We start from the raw sequence: 16,160 nt of genomic DNA, 5'->3' as shown, positions 1-16,160 counted from the left end.
CCTAGGTTTCTGCGCCACTGTAAACGATGCATGACAGACCCGACAACATGTTCGCACTTTTAAGTACTCTTCTTTATTACGGCTGTCGACTTACACACGAAGCTGCAGCTTTTCAGCGGATGCGCATATTATTAACGTAACTGCCACAAATTTCTTTTTTCCACCATAAAAGTCTCCACCAAATTCCGATTTTAAACATTAGTTATGCATGACCTTTCTGCCAGGTAACTTACGCCCCACCTGTCAGAACTGTGCCCCACCAGTGGGCCGCGCCACCCACTTTGAGAACTACTGGTTTAAGTTAATAACTTCTTGCAGGACAGAAGTAGATGGGAATACTATTAAACTACCAGCTTTGGTACTCATGGTCATTGATCAGTGGTCATGATAATTTGCATATTAATGATCATGAAACTGACCTCATGGCCCATTGTCATTCAGTGGTGCTTGAGACTGAAGAAGTCACTCGGATGAATGATGAAACGTTTCTCCCACTGAAAACGCTGAGTAGATGAATAGAATCAACTTTCTGGGTGTTTTGGCCTCATTTTTTACGGCACCAACCCCGATAATGTTATACTATTTTGGGAATAAGAAAATAAACTAATTTAGGGGGGAAAATGTGTAATAGTGAAATTTAGGGTTTTAAGAATTATTTTGCTATAATGAAATGGTTAAGATTGAGCAAAGAATAAAATTGTCCTGCTCTGAGAATCTGTTTCTCTCGTGATGGTCTTTAGGGAAAGCCAAAAGCTTTAGACAGTCTCTACAAACTAAAAACCCTCTAATGATCTGTCATGGAGCTCAATGGGATCATCTAGTATTGGCAAAGCTATTGTCCAAGAGAAGTGTTTGGTCAATAGACAATGCTTTTTTACACGTTTAGCAGTGTTAAACTGCAACGTAAATGACTGTGACAACATGCCTCATATGAAACTTATGCACCTTTCACACTACATTGGTTAATAATGAAGTTACACCTGAATTCACAGGGTGACTCTAGAGGCCTGTAGTATGAAGCAAGAATTCCAGCTTAGCAAGCTAACGTCATAGTTAACCCTCCCTTTACAGTGTTGTGAAGGTGATTATTGTCTTACCGGGATACATTGTATGGCACCTTATGCTGCAGAAGTAACCTGCATTGGAGCAGATCATTCTCACGATGAAAGGTTATCACATACAAACCAGCTGCCTACTAACCAATCAGTTCTCTAATGTCACCATTCTTGCAAGATCCCTCAGACCTCATTGTATCTGTTATTCTATGCTTTTCTCCCATGTTGGCTACAGGCAGTTTTATTGGTCTGTTAACATATGATCCTAAAAACAGAGTACCTTACAGCTTGGTTGACCTTATTTCAAGTTTGCATGTAGACTAAGCCATTTGCAAGTAGATGTTTAATATCTAGTTTTATTTGTTCTTCACTTGCTCACGTAGTGTAAAAGATTTAGGTTAAAATTCTCCTGTGTCTTAAAAATAGAGCTGTCACACTGAGAAGTGTGTTCACACTAAAGAGGAGGCCAAAATTTCATGGCACACCTCATATCTATTCAAAATAACCTAAGCTTACGTGATTACACACAAGCAGACAGGTTATCACTTCCTTTCTCAGATGTGTTTTTGACAGCTTGCTTATTGTATCTAAAGATTGTTTCAAATGTTTCGAAATAGTAGTAATGAGACCTTTCTTAAGTAATACGCTTGGCATTTTTTCAAGTTTTCCTTCCTGGTTTCCCACAGACAAAATTTTAAATGTACAGTGAGTTGTTTTTTGAGAAAAAATATGCACTGATTTGTGTATTTTTAAGGTTATTTGATAGAAGAAAAAGAATTCTACACAATTACATTTGCCAACAAAGTAATACGATCTCATTAACTTACAATACATTCAAAATACACAGGAGTGGGCACCAGTTTGTGAAAGCCACCATGTTGCCTTGCTGTCTTGAAAACAGAGGCCAATATGGATGTTGCCATTTTGCCTAATCATGTTTTATGTATGTGAGTAGAGACTGGCCACATATGCAGTAAAGCTTACAAGTTACCTTTAATTTAAAGTTCACAAATGACACATAAGCTGACAGGTCATCCTTCCTCTCCCCAGCCTGTTTATCGTATCTAAACATTCTCTTGTTTTGAAATAGTACTACTGAGACCTATGTTAATTTATACGCTTACATTTTTCCCGGCTTTCCCTCTTGTTTTCCCACATCAAAACTTTAAAGGTACACTAAGCCATTTTATTAGGTTATTTAACAGAAAAAATATGCATTGATTATGGCCAGTTTAGAACCACCAACCCCAGTAACTGCACATCTTTGGAGTGTGGGAGCAAGCACCATGGGGAGAGCATGCAAACTCCACACAGAAATGCCCCAGTGATATCATAGATTTGAACCCAGGGTCTTCTTGCTGTGAGGCATCAGTAACCACACCCACATAGCAAAATTGGTATGGCCCAGATCTGGTCCACACAATGTGCTTACACATGGCCCACATACCGCAAAGAATGACGGCCCTTTGGTGGCCCAGATCTGGTTTGCCAGGGGTGGCCCACACATAGGCCAGCACAAGGCCAGTTGCAGACACACTGCTGGCCCTGTGCTGGCCCAGAACAGTTTCAGCTCTGGCCCCAGATGTCAGCCTAGTGCAGTGGTTCTTAACCTGGGTTCGATCGAACCCTAGGGGTTCGGTGAGCCGGTCTCAGGGGTTCGGCAGAGCCTCCACCGCAGAGGTCACAGAGGTCCAGACACACCCGAATTATCGTGTAAATTTGTGATGACACGCCCCCTTCTGGCCATCACTGGCTGCAGACTGTCATGCTACACTGCTTGGCCAATCAGGGCTGCGGGGAATGTAGTGGTAGTACTTCGTGTGATTTATTTTAACATTTTAATCCATACTAACTATGTCGGGCAAAAGAAGAAAGTGGTCGGACGAATATGTACAGTATGGATTCACATGTATCACGGAACGTGATGGGAGTGAGCGTCCTATCTGCATGATTTGCAACGCCAAGTTGAGCAACTGTAGTCTCGCACCGGCAAAACTAAAGGAACACTTCTTGAAGCTGCATGGAGACGGGGAATACAAGAACACAACACTTGCTGAGTTCAAGGTGAAGAGAGCCAGATTCGATGAAAGGCCCACTCTGCCTGCTCTTGGATTTGTAGCCGTTAACAAACCGATCCTCACAGCATCGTACGAAGTTGCTTACCTGATCGCAAAGCAGGGCAAGCCACACACCATTGGTGAAACACTCGTGAAACCAGCTGCGTTAAAGATGGCAAATCTGATTCTCGGAACAGCGGCCGAAGGTAAATTATCCCAAATTCCTCTTTCAAATGACACCGTCAGCGACAGAATAGAAGACATGAGTAAAGACATCTTGGCTCAAGTAGTCGCTGATCTGATTTCAAGCCCGGCAAAATTCAGCCTTCAGCTCGATGAGAGCACAGACGTTGCTAATCTAAGCCAGCTTACTGTTTTTGTGGACTATGTGAAGGATGACATGATAAAAGAAGATTTTTTATTTTGTAAGCCTCTTACAACAACAACTAAGGCAGCCGATGTGAAGAAGCTTGTGGATGACGTCTTCAGAGACAGCAATCTTTCATGGGACATGGTTTCTGCAGTTTGTACGGACGGAGCTCCAGTCATGCTAGGAAGAAACTCTGGCTTTGGTGCGCTAGTAAAAGCCGATGCACCACACATCATTGTGACTCATTGTATTTTGCACAGGCATGCATTGGCAACAAAAAACTTTCCTCCAACAATGGCAGAAGTATTAAAAACTGTGGTGGAATGTGTGAACTATGTGCGAAATAGTGCTCTGAGGCACCGCATTTTCAGCGCATTTCAGCTAAGAAAGCCCTGGATTTTTTTATACCATTTGTTACAACATATCTTTGCGAGCAATCCTTTTCGACGATGCTGGACATAAAAACGAAGAAAAGGAACAGACTTTTCTGTGAAAATGACATGAGAGTGGCACTTGCCAAGGTGAAGCCACGCATATCTGAACTGGTCTCTCAAAGGCAACAGCAGAAGTCACACTGATTTGCAGGTATGTAATTTCTTGTAAGTTCATGCATTGTGTTGGTTTTGTTCTTTGAACAAGGTGATGTTCATGCACGGATCATTTTGTGCACCAGTAAAAAAACATATCTATGTCTTGAATTTGAAAAAAAAAAATTTCACTAAAGAGGGGTTCGGTGAATGCGCATATGAAACTGGTGGGGTTCGGTGTCTCCAACAAGGTTAAGAACCACTGGCCTAGTGTGTACCTCAATCAAGCCATGTAATAAAAAAAGGGGCTGGAACATAATAGTGCAAAAGTAACATGACAGCAGTGTTGGGTGTAACGCGTTACTAAGTAACGCGTTACTGTAATTAAAATACTTTTCCACTGAAAAAGTAGAGTAGCTAATTACTGTTCATTTTTAGGTATTTTAATTACAGTTACTTACAATGTACTTGCGTTACATTGTAAAATAATTAAACTCGCTGAATATCATTATTTAATTTCATTAATTTATCTTCTAAACGTAAAAGTAAACTCTGCCGCTTTAACATCACTGTAGTGCAGCTGCACGTCATTTCGCGCCAGTTTGCTGCATAGTCGTATTCTACACCGGAAGATGTCGGACTCGGCTGAAGCGAGTGGCTGTTTTATGACATGGGCATATTCCCGTCTCTTCACTTTTCTGAAACAAGCAGACAAGAACATTACAGCAATATGTAAGCTATGTCCTGGGGAGAAAAAACTATCGGCTGCTGTTAATAGCGCGAGTAATCTACTGAAGCGCCTGACACGAGAGCATAGACGAACACTTCTGACTGATTGTTGTTCATCATCCATGGATAACACCGCGGCAACTCCTGCTAAGCAGCAAAACTTGATTTTACTTCAGCAGCACAGAAAGCGTCTGAAGGTGAGCTTAAAAAATGACTGCAGGCTACATAGCTGGACTGGCCATCGGGCATACCGGGCATTTGCCGGTGATTTTTCGTTTTTATGGGCCGATGGTTTTTTTTTTCTTCTTCTTTTTTTCCACTGAAAATCAACACTGAAAGGTGGTTGATTGGCCAGATGAAGGGAGATGTGTAAAAAATAACTCAGTTGTTTGGTGGTGGCTATTGCGGAGCTTCCACTGATTCAGCAACATTAGCAAGTGGTGGAGGCCAGCAGATGCAACACGCTGGCAGGTGGATGACGGAAAGGCAGGAGAAGCAGAGACCCGAGGCGGTGAACTGAACTTCAGGTAAGAAGTTATGACCTGCAGTCTATCTGGGTCAGATATAAACCAAGTTTAGGTGTAGTTTATTTTCGTTATGCTGACTTTTTACAGTCAGTTACAATAACTTGTTTCTATACTGCTGGGCGGATGATATGATATTATTGATGTTAAACTTGTTTTATCTTATTTATAAGGTTAGTTATTAGAGTTTCCTGTAAAAAACGGAATCGTCTGGTGTACAGAGAAAATATTGCGCGTTTGGTATTGAGGTGAAAAGGAACACAGTTTGTCCCGTATTTCAGCTACAATGAAAAAGACACAAAGCTGGAGTTATTCTGTGTCTTTGCTGCACAGCTGCCTCTTCTCCTCTCATTCTCTCCCCCTCCCTCTCCTGTTTCTACTTCAATCATGAAACTGATCAGTGATCAGCTGATCGGCTTTTCTCTCTTGTTTGTTTATGCTCTGAATCTTACAACAAACGTTTTCATCTGATGTAAAATGTATAGAAATCCATTATTGTACATAGTATTTTTTTTAGGGTCCCATCATAATTTCTTCAGAAGTAGCTAAGTACTGTATATGATGCCAGCATTTTCCCACATTTTCTAGATACTGTACCAGTACTGTGTGTGAAATGCCATCAAAAAGTCAATTAAGTTTTTCTTTCTCATCTGTCTTTCTGTCTCCTTTCACTTTTTAAAGGTTGCCATGTTAGAAAAAATATTTTGCCCTGCCATGCTGTTTATTGATGTGGTAAATGAATGGTTTATAAAAATATATCTAAATCTGTCATCAGTAATCAGTAATGATCATGTCTCACCTCTAGTCTTCTCTGTCTTAATTTCAGGTTTTCACCATGTGTTGTAGATAGTTCAGGAGGTTAACTCGACCAAGCAGTCTACTTTCGGGTACTGTTTAGAATACCAGAATAGGGAGGATGGTGTAGGTTTAAGTTTATTAGATTGATACATTTATACCAACAAGACAGTGTACATCACTGTGACAACAGCGTTTGTTTTCATTCAAAGGCTTTATGGTTTTTCCTATAATACCTGGTGGGCCGGTCTCTAGTCAAAATGCCCGGGCCGATTTTTTTGTCCCAGTCCAGCCCTGGCAGGCTACATTGTGGAACAGATGCTACCGCTGCGTACTGTAGAGTGTCCATCTTTAAAAAAGTGTATTTATTATTTAAAGAGTTTAATTTCTATTGTTTGTCCACTCAAGGTTTATATGGATTTTAAGAAGTATTTAGTTAAATACTTATGTAGTACTTAAGTTACTTTTCTGACACAGTAATTAGATAAGTATTTTAAATACAATATTGACTAAGTAATTAGTAATACTAATTAATTACTTTTTATAAAGTAACTTACCCAACACTGCATGACAGAATTCTGTTCAGACAGTGAATGGACTGATTCTTATATAGCACTTTCCTACTCTCCCAGATTACTCAATACAACATTTACCCAATCACTTACTTTCTCTAAACCAGGGGTGTCAAACTCCAGGCCTCGAGGGCCGGTGTCCTGCAGCTTTTGGATCCCACCCTGTGTCAACACACCTGAATCAAATGATTAGTTCATTACCAGGCCTCTGGAGAACTGCAAGACATGTTGAAGAGGTAATTTAGACATTTAAATCAGCTGTGTTGGTTCAAGGACACATCTAAAACCTGCAGGGACACCGGCCCTCGAGGCCTGGATTCCGACACCCCTGCTCTAAACTGAGTGCTTCCTAACTACATTCATACTCTTGACAAGCAGACTGGAGGAGCCAGGAATTGAACCGCTAACCTTCCGATCAGTACGTGACCTGCTCTACCTCCTGACCTACAGCTACCCGGTGGTAAACATGAGTAAACCCTCACTAGGTTTTGGATAAAGTGTACACTCACAAACCTGTCAAACCTGCATTTAAAACGTTGGCCACCATAGCAGTTAGGGTTGCCAACTCCCAGAAAAATAAATAAGGGACACCTCGTGGCCAGGGCCGGGCAACCCAGTTGTCTTCACCCTTCCCAGTGTGGTGAATTTTGTAGCTCTTTTTTTTGTGTGTGAAATTATTTTTTTAACCATTTGACTTGAATTTGATTTAAGTAGATGCATATTCTTTGTGATATGACCATATGGGAAACAAATGATCATTTAGCCATTTATTTTTAGCTCAAAATGACAACATTAACACAATAAAACAGGTCTCTTTCTTAAACAGAAGCCTGTCATGCTTAACCTTTGAGAATATAAGTAAATCTTTCTTTAAAAGAACTCTGTCCTGCTTAACTTAAAATTATATAAATTAATAGAAAACAATAGAACGAAAAACATTCTTGTAACAGTGCACATATAGTGCATTTAGTACAATTGGCTTCAGTTGAGGTATTATTTCAGCTTTTCTAATGCTAATCAGCTGCTGCCGTTTGTAAACCCGCTTGTTCCCATGATTACGCATCATAACTCATCATTATTATTCATCTATGTATTACTTTTATGTATTAGTCATCTATTTGTTGTAATCATCTATCCTTGCAGTTGTTTATTACACAAAATAAATTATATTATCACACTTCTGGACACATAGCGCTGATATTCACTGCACGTGCCCATATTAACCTTAACCAGAGGGTTTAAAAAAACAGTGCAGTGCGCTTTATAGGTGTTATCGTGCACTTTTCCAGCCAGGTGTTTTCCTTTTCCCATTCCTCCCTGTACTTTTGCAACCTTTTTTTCTTTCTCTGAGGGGAACAAACATTGCTGGTCTAATGCTGGGCTTACACTGTGCGATTTTTGGCCCATTTTGAGCCGATTTTTGAGTCATGCGACCGATTTTGGCCTGCATCGTGTAGTATACGTGGGGTAACGAGAAGCGATTAACACCTCGACCAGCTCCCGATCATCAATCGCTCGTGAGGGTGTCACCGCAGCCGCTCACACTGCTCACGCGCAAACCCGTAAACGTCGGTGAAAAAGACGGAGCAGCACGGCTGTGCAGCGTGTGATCTGAACACAAGCAATGGAGGCACAACTTGTAGAACTTTGGAAAGCTCATCCGAGCCTTTTTGATGTGGCCTCACAAAATTATCACGACCACAACAACCGTGAAAATAGTTGGATTTACATTGCTGCTCAATCACAGCTGCCTGATCAATGTTTTTCATAAGCAATTTAGCAAAGTTGATGGTGGTGGTGTGCGTGTCTGTGGGAGTGAAAGACAGAGAGGGAGAGTGAGCGACAGATTTTCTGTTATAACCTTCATTTTATGGAGGCACAGTGTGAGCACTCAGGTCTCATCAGAGCATCGGGCGGTATAGTGTGAGAACCTGCATCGTGACCTACGAACTTATAACCCCTGCGAGTCAATCGTGCAGTTTGAGCAGGAGCTGAATAACGTGACTGAAAAAATCGCACAGTGTATGCCCAGCTTTAGGTGTACTGTCGTCCGAAACTTGCACCGCAGTGTCGGCGTTTGTTTCCCTGTTGGCCATGCTTCTTGTTGTGGTCATCTGTTGTCTTCCGGTATTTTCTCCTTAAGCGACCTTTCCTCGACCAATGAGATAAGCGGTAATCTGAATTGTCATACTCGAATTGTCATAAGTGTGCTGTCAGCTCATTGGTCACAAAGCAGGAGAGGGGCTGGGAATTATGTTTTCAAACAAAGCGTTAATTCCATTAAAAGTTACAGACTTTTGATTCTCACTGTCTTACGGGACAAAGTGCGTCCCTTATTAGCTCAATACGGGACTTGTACTTTTGTTTCTAAATACGGGACGACTCCGTTTTTTAAGGGACGGTTGGCAACCCTAATAGCAGTATAGTATTGCAACATGGCATTTGGGTCTTCTAACTAAAATAGGAAAATAGGAACATAAATAGTGCCATCATTGCCAGACCTGGCCCACATCTGTTTGACATACACCCTGCCATGACACCGGTCAGTCAGCAGTGCCAGCTTGATGCCAGAACAGGGGAAGACTTGTTTTCTATGAGCCTGGGCCAGATGTGGCATGCCATCACATAAACAGTGCCATCTAGGCCAGGCCTGGCTTATATCTGGATGACATACCACTTACTATGCCAGAAGTCAGCCAGCAGTGCCGGCTTGACACCAGATCCGGGCCAGACCTGTCTGCTATGTGGGTACTGGGGCCTTGCTAAGGCCCACATTGTAATGCACTCTGCAATCTCCAGTCTACTGAGATTTTGCGCACTATACCTAAGCGGTGCTTTTCCAGTCTTACTGACCTGTTTTACGTGGTTAATCTCTTGATATTTTTGTTAGCGTGAAAAAAGCGATTCTATTAGCTTGTTTACATGCACTTTTTTTCTGATTAGTCATGGTAAGGGAAGCCAGCTAACCATAGGTTTCCTGAATATACTGAATTTACTTTGCAGTACAGGATACATAATTGATCTAGTTACCAGTTACCTTGGTTGTGTAATAAGAAACTACAGAAAAAAGCTGAGTTACTCTTCAGTTAACGCAGACTGAAAAACAGAAACCAGCAAAACGAACAAATTGAGGCTCCACTTACAAGCAGGTCGAACCTGAGTTTGTTCCCTCTGTGGGAACTGAACCTTATAAGGTTTCTTATTGCACAATCAGAGGACTGCAGAGATGTTCAAAACTGACATAAGGAAGATTTTAGATTTGTGCTAGGGTGGAGTATTTCTGCTTCACTTACCACACACTCGATGACCGATTAAGCAAAGTTTGCAGATGCAGATGTGTTTGTAAACAATTTGTTCTCTAGTCAGTGTTTCAGAAAAGTTTATTTGTCACCAAAAGAAAAGAAGAAATCAGGTAATTATTCACCTCTATAGCTTTATTTTTTTTTAATTAAAAGGCCAGGTGGCCTTGTGCAGGTACCTTTTATGCTTTTTGCTATTTTACACACAAAATCTATGCCATTGCTATCGAAATGCGCTCCACAGTTGCAGAATCTTAATTCAGTCAAGTTGTGATTTTAAACTTTGTGCTTGAGGAACATTAAAAAGGCAAGCCAGCATAAAACACCTCTGTTCATGTTTTCTTAAAGTAGCTTCCATGTAATCTGACATATCATAGATTTTCCTTTCAGTTGTCTTTGTGACAACCTATTTACCTTCTGTAAGCATAGCACGCATTCTTTCTTTTGTTTTCTTTATGAAACTCCATCAGTGAAGAACGTGTCTCTATCACCTTTTACATAGTACAACAATTCAATCTTATTGCCTCTGGTCTTGATCTCATCCAGATCTGGCTAGTGCAGAAGGAATGCTTGGGGATTTTTTTCAGGGGAAATGACTGCGTCAACCAGTGATGAGTCATTGTATTGCAAGAAAAACAACTCTTGCAACTCTGAAATTATCACATGCTGGTGCAAAAGGATCTTGAAGCCGAGGTAAAGTGCTGCCTTGAATTCTGAATGAATCGATCGCTTAGAACACAAGAACAAATAAAATAATCAGACTAACTTGAGTTAAAATATTTGTTTTTGCTGCGTGGTGCACTTTCCTGGGATCTGCTGGAGCCACTTGCCTAGCTTGGGAATCACTGCACCTAGTGCTCTGATTACCACTGGGACCACTGTTACCTTAACCCTACACATCTTCTCGAGCTCTTCTCTGAGCCCTTGGTACTTCTCCAGCTTCTCATGTTCCTTCTTTCTGATGTTGCTCTCAGTCGGTATGGTTATGGTTATGGTATGGTTTATCGCTACGACCGTCTTCTTCTGCTTGTCTACCACTACTATGTCCGGTTGGTTAGCCACCACCATTCTGTCCGTCTGTATCTGGAAGTCCTACAGGATCTTAGCTCGATCTTTGACCTCGAGACTTCCAGGCCATACTCGGTAGAGATGTTCCTGTATACTATGACGGCCACTTGGTTAAGACGTTCCATGTATGCTCTGCCTGCTAACATCTTGCACCCTGCTGTTATGTGCTGGATTGTCTCAGGGGCATCTTTACACACCCTGCAGCTGGGGTCTTGCCTGGTGTGATAGACCCCAGCCTCTATGGATCTTCTGCTCAGGGCTTGTTCCTGTGCTGCCATGATTAGTGCCTCTGTGCTGTCATTCAGTCCAGCTTTGTCCAGCCACTGGTAGGATTTCTGGATATCAGCCACCTCCTCTTATCTGCTGGTGGTACATACTGTGCAGGGGCTTGTTCTTCCATGATGGTTCGTCCTCTTCCTCCTCTTTCTTGGGTTTCTGCTGTGTGAAGTATTCACTGAACACATGTTGGGGCCATCTTCCTGACATATTTGTTGATGTTTGTTGTCTCATTCTGGACTGTGGTACTAACACTCACCAGTCCCCGGCCTCCTTCCTTCCGCTTAGCGTACAGCCCCAGGGTGCTGGATTTGGAGTGAAACCCTCCATGGATGGTCAGGAGCTTCATTGTCTTAATGTCAGTGGCTTCCATCTCCTCCTTTGGCCAGCTTATTATCCCATCAGGGTACCTGATCATGGGCAGGGCATAGGTGTTGATAGCCCAGATCTTGTATGTATACTGTAAGAATTTCTAATAGATTTTTACTCAAACTCTGAACAAAACCTGCTCCACATCTCATTATTTGTTCATCATAAGTTACCACAGAGATCTTCTACATAGGCTTCTACGTCTGTTAGTTTCTACGTCTATGTTAGTAAGTGGTTTTGTAATTAATTCACATATTGATTTAGTACTTTGGGTTACAGAAACCTAAATAGTTAGTTTATGTCAAAGGGGTTCAACTAACTGTGAAAGCCCTCAAAGCACAGGCTGATGAGGAGAAGTGGCAGCAGTCTTTCTAGATTAGTCTAAGTTAATAGTCACCCGAAGACTTTGGCAGCCTTTTGCAACCTATTCGGAAAAAGACAAAAACTGTTTTAATTTTGTTATGATGATGTTTTTCTTAGACTGGTTATATGATTTTGTGCTCAATTCAGATAAAATAATTATAGTAACTTTAACATTCATGTAGGTGTTGAAAACAATAGCCTTAGGCTACGTCCACACGTACCCGGGTATTTTTGAAAACGCAGATTTTTCTATGCGTTTGCACCTTTCGTCCACACGTAAACGGCGTCTTCAATCACTGAAAACGGAGATTTCTAAAAACGCCTGCCAGGGTGGAGATTTTCGAAAACTCAGTTTTTGCATTTACGTGTGGACGAGGAAAACGGAGAAAACGCAGCGTCAAAGGTGTGCGCCTTTTTTGACGTCACACTGTGCGCCACGTTATTGTTTCGGTGAAATGAATTTCTACAATACTGTTACTGTTAATTTTACTCTCTGCAGTGTTTAAATGCTTACATATACACACACAGTTACTGTCCCTCCACACATAGGACTCGGTTCTGCTTCTATGCCCCATCTTTGTTTACTATTTCCGCCCGAGGCTTCTAGACTTCTGATTGGCCAACATTTCTACACGGTTAGGAATATATCGCCACCTGTTGCTTTGGCATGTTCCTAGCAGCGTTTTCCTTCATTTCTGCGTTTACGTGTGGACGGGATTATTTTTTAAAATGAAAATGGAAAATCTCAGTTTTCAAAAATACCCGTGTATGTGTGGACGTAGCCTTAAAGGTGCGTTGATTTAACTGTTAGATTAATGAGGCTTCTCCTAAAATGTAAATGAGGGCACTACCTGTTGTAATCACATCTGGTTAGGGTCCAGTATATAGCATATAGTGCAGCGCGCTCACTGCGTATGACAACATAGAGGAACAACGGGCTCCTCTGAAAAAGAGAGCAACTTATCTGACAAGTTTGAACCACTAATATAATATACCTTAAAGCAAAGAGCACATTGGCTGGAGGTGAATAGCATTCCACAAATATGAAAGACAGAAAAGGACACGAATAACCCTAGGCTTGCTTTCAGCAACGCAACCAAGCTGACAAAGAACCACAGCTCTGTTGAAACTCGTATCTCCTTAGTTCAAAGTAGTAATGACATAACAAATGTAGTTATAAAAAAATGTAACCATTGGAGTTTGCCATCACACAGAGCAATCATAAGGCATGCTATATTTATTTGGACTTTTCTCATTTTGATCTCTATGGGCTAAGTTAAAGTAATTATTTCCTTTAAACTATTGATTTTAAATATGATCATCACTTTATCTTTGTTAAGAGGCTTTTAAGGTTTCTGTAATTAAACCATCACCTAAATAGTCTTTACTTGAACCAGCTGCTGTAGCTGATTCTATACTCATTTACAATATTCCTTTTATTTTCCCAAAAGAGTGGTTTGAATTATTTACAGAGGAATAGTTTATTTGAATAGTTTTGGTGAGCAGTAAGTGCAATCACTACTTCTAGGGTGGATTTTTGCAATGTCATATTTAGGGATGGGTATCGAAACCCGGTTCTTGTTGAGAACCAGTTCCCACTGTTTCAGTTCCTTGGAATTGTTTGCCATTTTTGCAAACGATTCCCTTATCGATTCCAGTCGCCCCGAATGACGTCACCATGTTGCGGAGCGTCATTTACCTGGCAGGAAACGTGGCGGCTCAAACGCTCAAAAGTTTGGTTATACTTTACGAGAACGGATGACAACAGGGCAACTTGCAATACTTGCAAAGTAGATATTTCATTTAAGGGAGGAAACACTACGAATATGCAAAAGCATCTGCTCACAAAACACGCGATGACCTTAAATGAATGTCGTGTTTTTAATTCCGCTCTAGTCTCGTGAATCTCAACCCAGCAGCAGTGGTAACGTTTGCACGTCCTCTCCCGTTAATGCGGCAGGTAAATAATCAACTAACAGTGCATATTATGTTAGCGCGATCTGCCTTATTACAAAACCTACCATTACTGTGCGCTGCATTTAGGTGACCATGATGAGAGCGACAGACAGAGTCTGGCTGGCAGTTCTCGCTGCAGTCTACCGGTAGCGTCTCCTTTCAGGCCAGGATAGACGAATGTCACCGAGCAGTGACTAAGTTTGTGCTAAAAGGCTTGCACCCATTTGCCACAGCAGATGCCCCCAATTTTCGGTAAGTGAATGTGTTTAATTGTAGGCAGGGACATTACTGGATATTCTTGTGTAATTGCTAAAGAATAATTTATGTTATACTTTGTTATTGCTACAGAAGAATATTTATTTTATTATTTTACATTTACAATTTTTTTTCCTGGGGACCCTGTGACACCCCATCGAAGAGCCGTAGGCTGTGGATCTCTTAAGATCTCACTGTTAAGTTTGTAAGGCCATGTTACTCCTAAATTTCTATCTTGTTCAAAGAAAAGATATAAAACAAAGTTCTAAGCTAATCGACCTTAGTGTTCTCCTTTTTTAAAAATAAGAATCGATAAGAGAATCGATAAAGAATCGAATCGTTAAACAGAATCGAAAATGGAATCGGAATCGTGGAAATCTTATCAATACCCATCCCTAGTCATATTGTCAGGATGCCCTAATAGTTACCTGATCCAAAACACAACACTAGGAGTATTGAGACTAGAACAGGGGTGGGCAATCTCAGTCCACGAGGGCCGGTGTCCCTGCAGGTTTTAGATCTCACCTTGGGTCAACACACTTGAATCACATGATTAGTTCGTTACCAGGCCTCTGGAGAACTTCAGGACATGTTGAGGAGCCAATTTAGCCATTTAAATCAGCTGTGTTGGTTCGAGGACACATCTAAAACCTGCAGGGACACCGGCCCTCATGGACTGAGATTGCCCACCCCTGGACTAGAAAGAGAGGCTGTAATTCTCACATATCAGCTTCTTGGCTTGCTGACAAATTTAGGATTGAATTGAACTTCCTTATCCTCCCATGCAAGATCTTGGATAATCATGCCCCATCACATTTTTGAGAGCACATAGGACCGCATCATCCTGGTAAAGTGCTTCGCAGTTCAGCCTTACTTGTGGAATTTCTCTTGGCACAAAGGGAAGAGAGCTTTCAGCTATCTGGCCCATTTCCGGTTAAACTACTTTTGAGTCGGAAGGCAGTCACCCTCTCTACTTTTAAGATTATAGGCTTAAAACTTGCTTTGTGATAAAGCTTGCAGTTAGGGCTGGGTCATGTGACCCTAAATTGTCTCTTAGTTATGCTGCAATAGGACTAGGCTGCTGGAGAACTTTCCATGATCCACTCTCATTGTATCTCTAAATTGTATCTCCTTTTTTTTGCCCAGTCTCCCTATGCTCCTGTTTTTCTTTTTTTCTTTCCCCTCATTCCCTCCGACCAGTTCCAGATGGCTGCCTCTCCCTGAGCCTAGTTCTGCTGGAGGTTTCTTCCTGTTAACAGGAAGTTTTTCCTTCCCACTGACACCAAGTGCTTCCTCATAGATTGTTGGGGTTTTCTCTCTAATATTGAGGGACCTGTAGTTTGACTATTCTGAATTGGTTTAGCATAAGCAAAACTGAATTGAACTGGATTCAGCCGAGTAAAAAGGGAGCCCCTTCGCAAAATGGAAACATCTGACTTAAAGCTCAGCATTTCTCACTAATCCATTCATCATCATGCTTCATAATATACCCCTTAGATCTTCCAGTTTAAAGCTTCAGAGCTCTAATGCAATTGAAATGAACCGCAGATTCAAGAATGAACTAAGAAACAAAACAATGTAGTAACTTGGGATATTAGATCTTGCTGATGCAGTCTTTATGTACTTTCCATATCTTAATTACCTGTTCCTCTGACAATGTCTCTGGCTGAAGCAGAACTTGCTTCATACGATACCCCTGAGCAGTGTGATGATTGCTAAAGCTAAAGTTTCCCAGTGTCCAATGGAATGATAACCTGTTGACCTAATTGCACCTCTACTGAGAATCTTTTTTTTTTCCCAAACAAAAGTTCTCAAATAAACAATGATGCTTTAAGGTGATGCCTACATTAGTGCAAGCAATGTTCAAATATTGCTGTGTCATGACTGCGTCATTTTCGTCCTCTTAACCTGCTCTTATCAGTTTTTCATTGTGTCCTGAACCTTT

This window comes from Pelmatolapia mariae, linkage group LG7, assembly GCF_036321145.2.
Source record: "Pelmatolapia mariae isolate MD_Pm_ZW linkage group LG7, Pm_UMD_F_2, whole genome shotgun sequence".
NCBI classification, from domain to species: domain Eukaryota; kingdom Metazoa; phylum Chordata; class Actinopteri; order Cichliformes; family Cichlidae; genus Pelmatolapia; species Pelmatolapia mariae.
The sequence above is the reverse complement of the archived record's forward strand: the minus strand, read 5'-3'. Positions refer to the sequence as shown.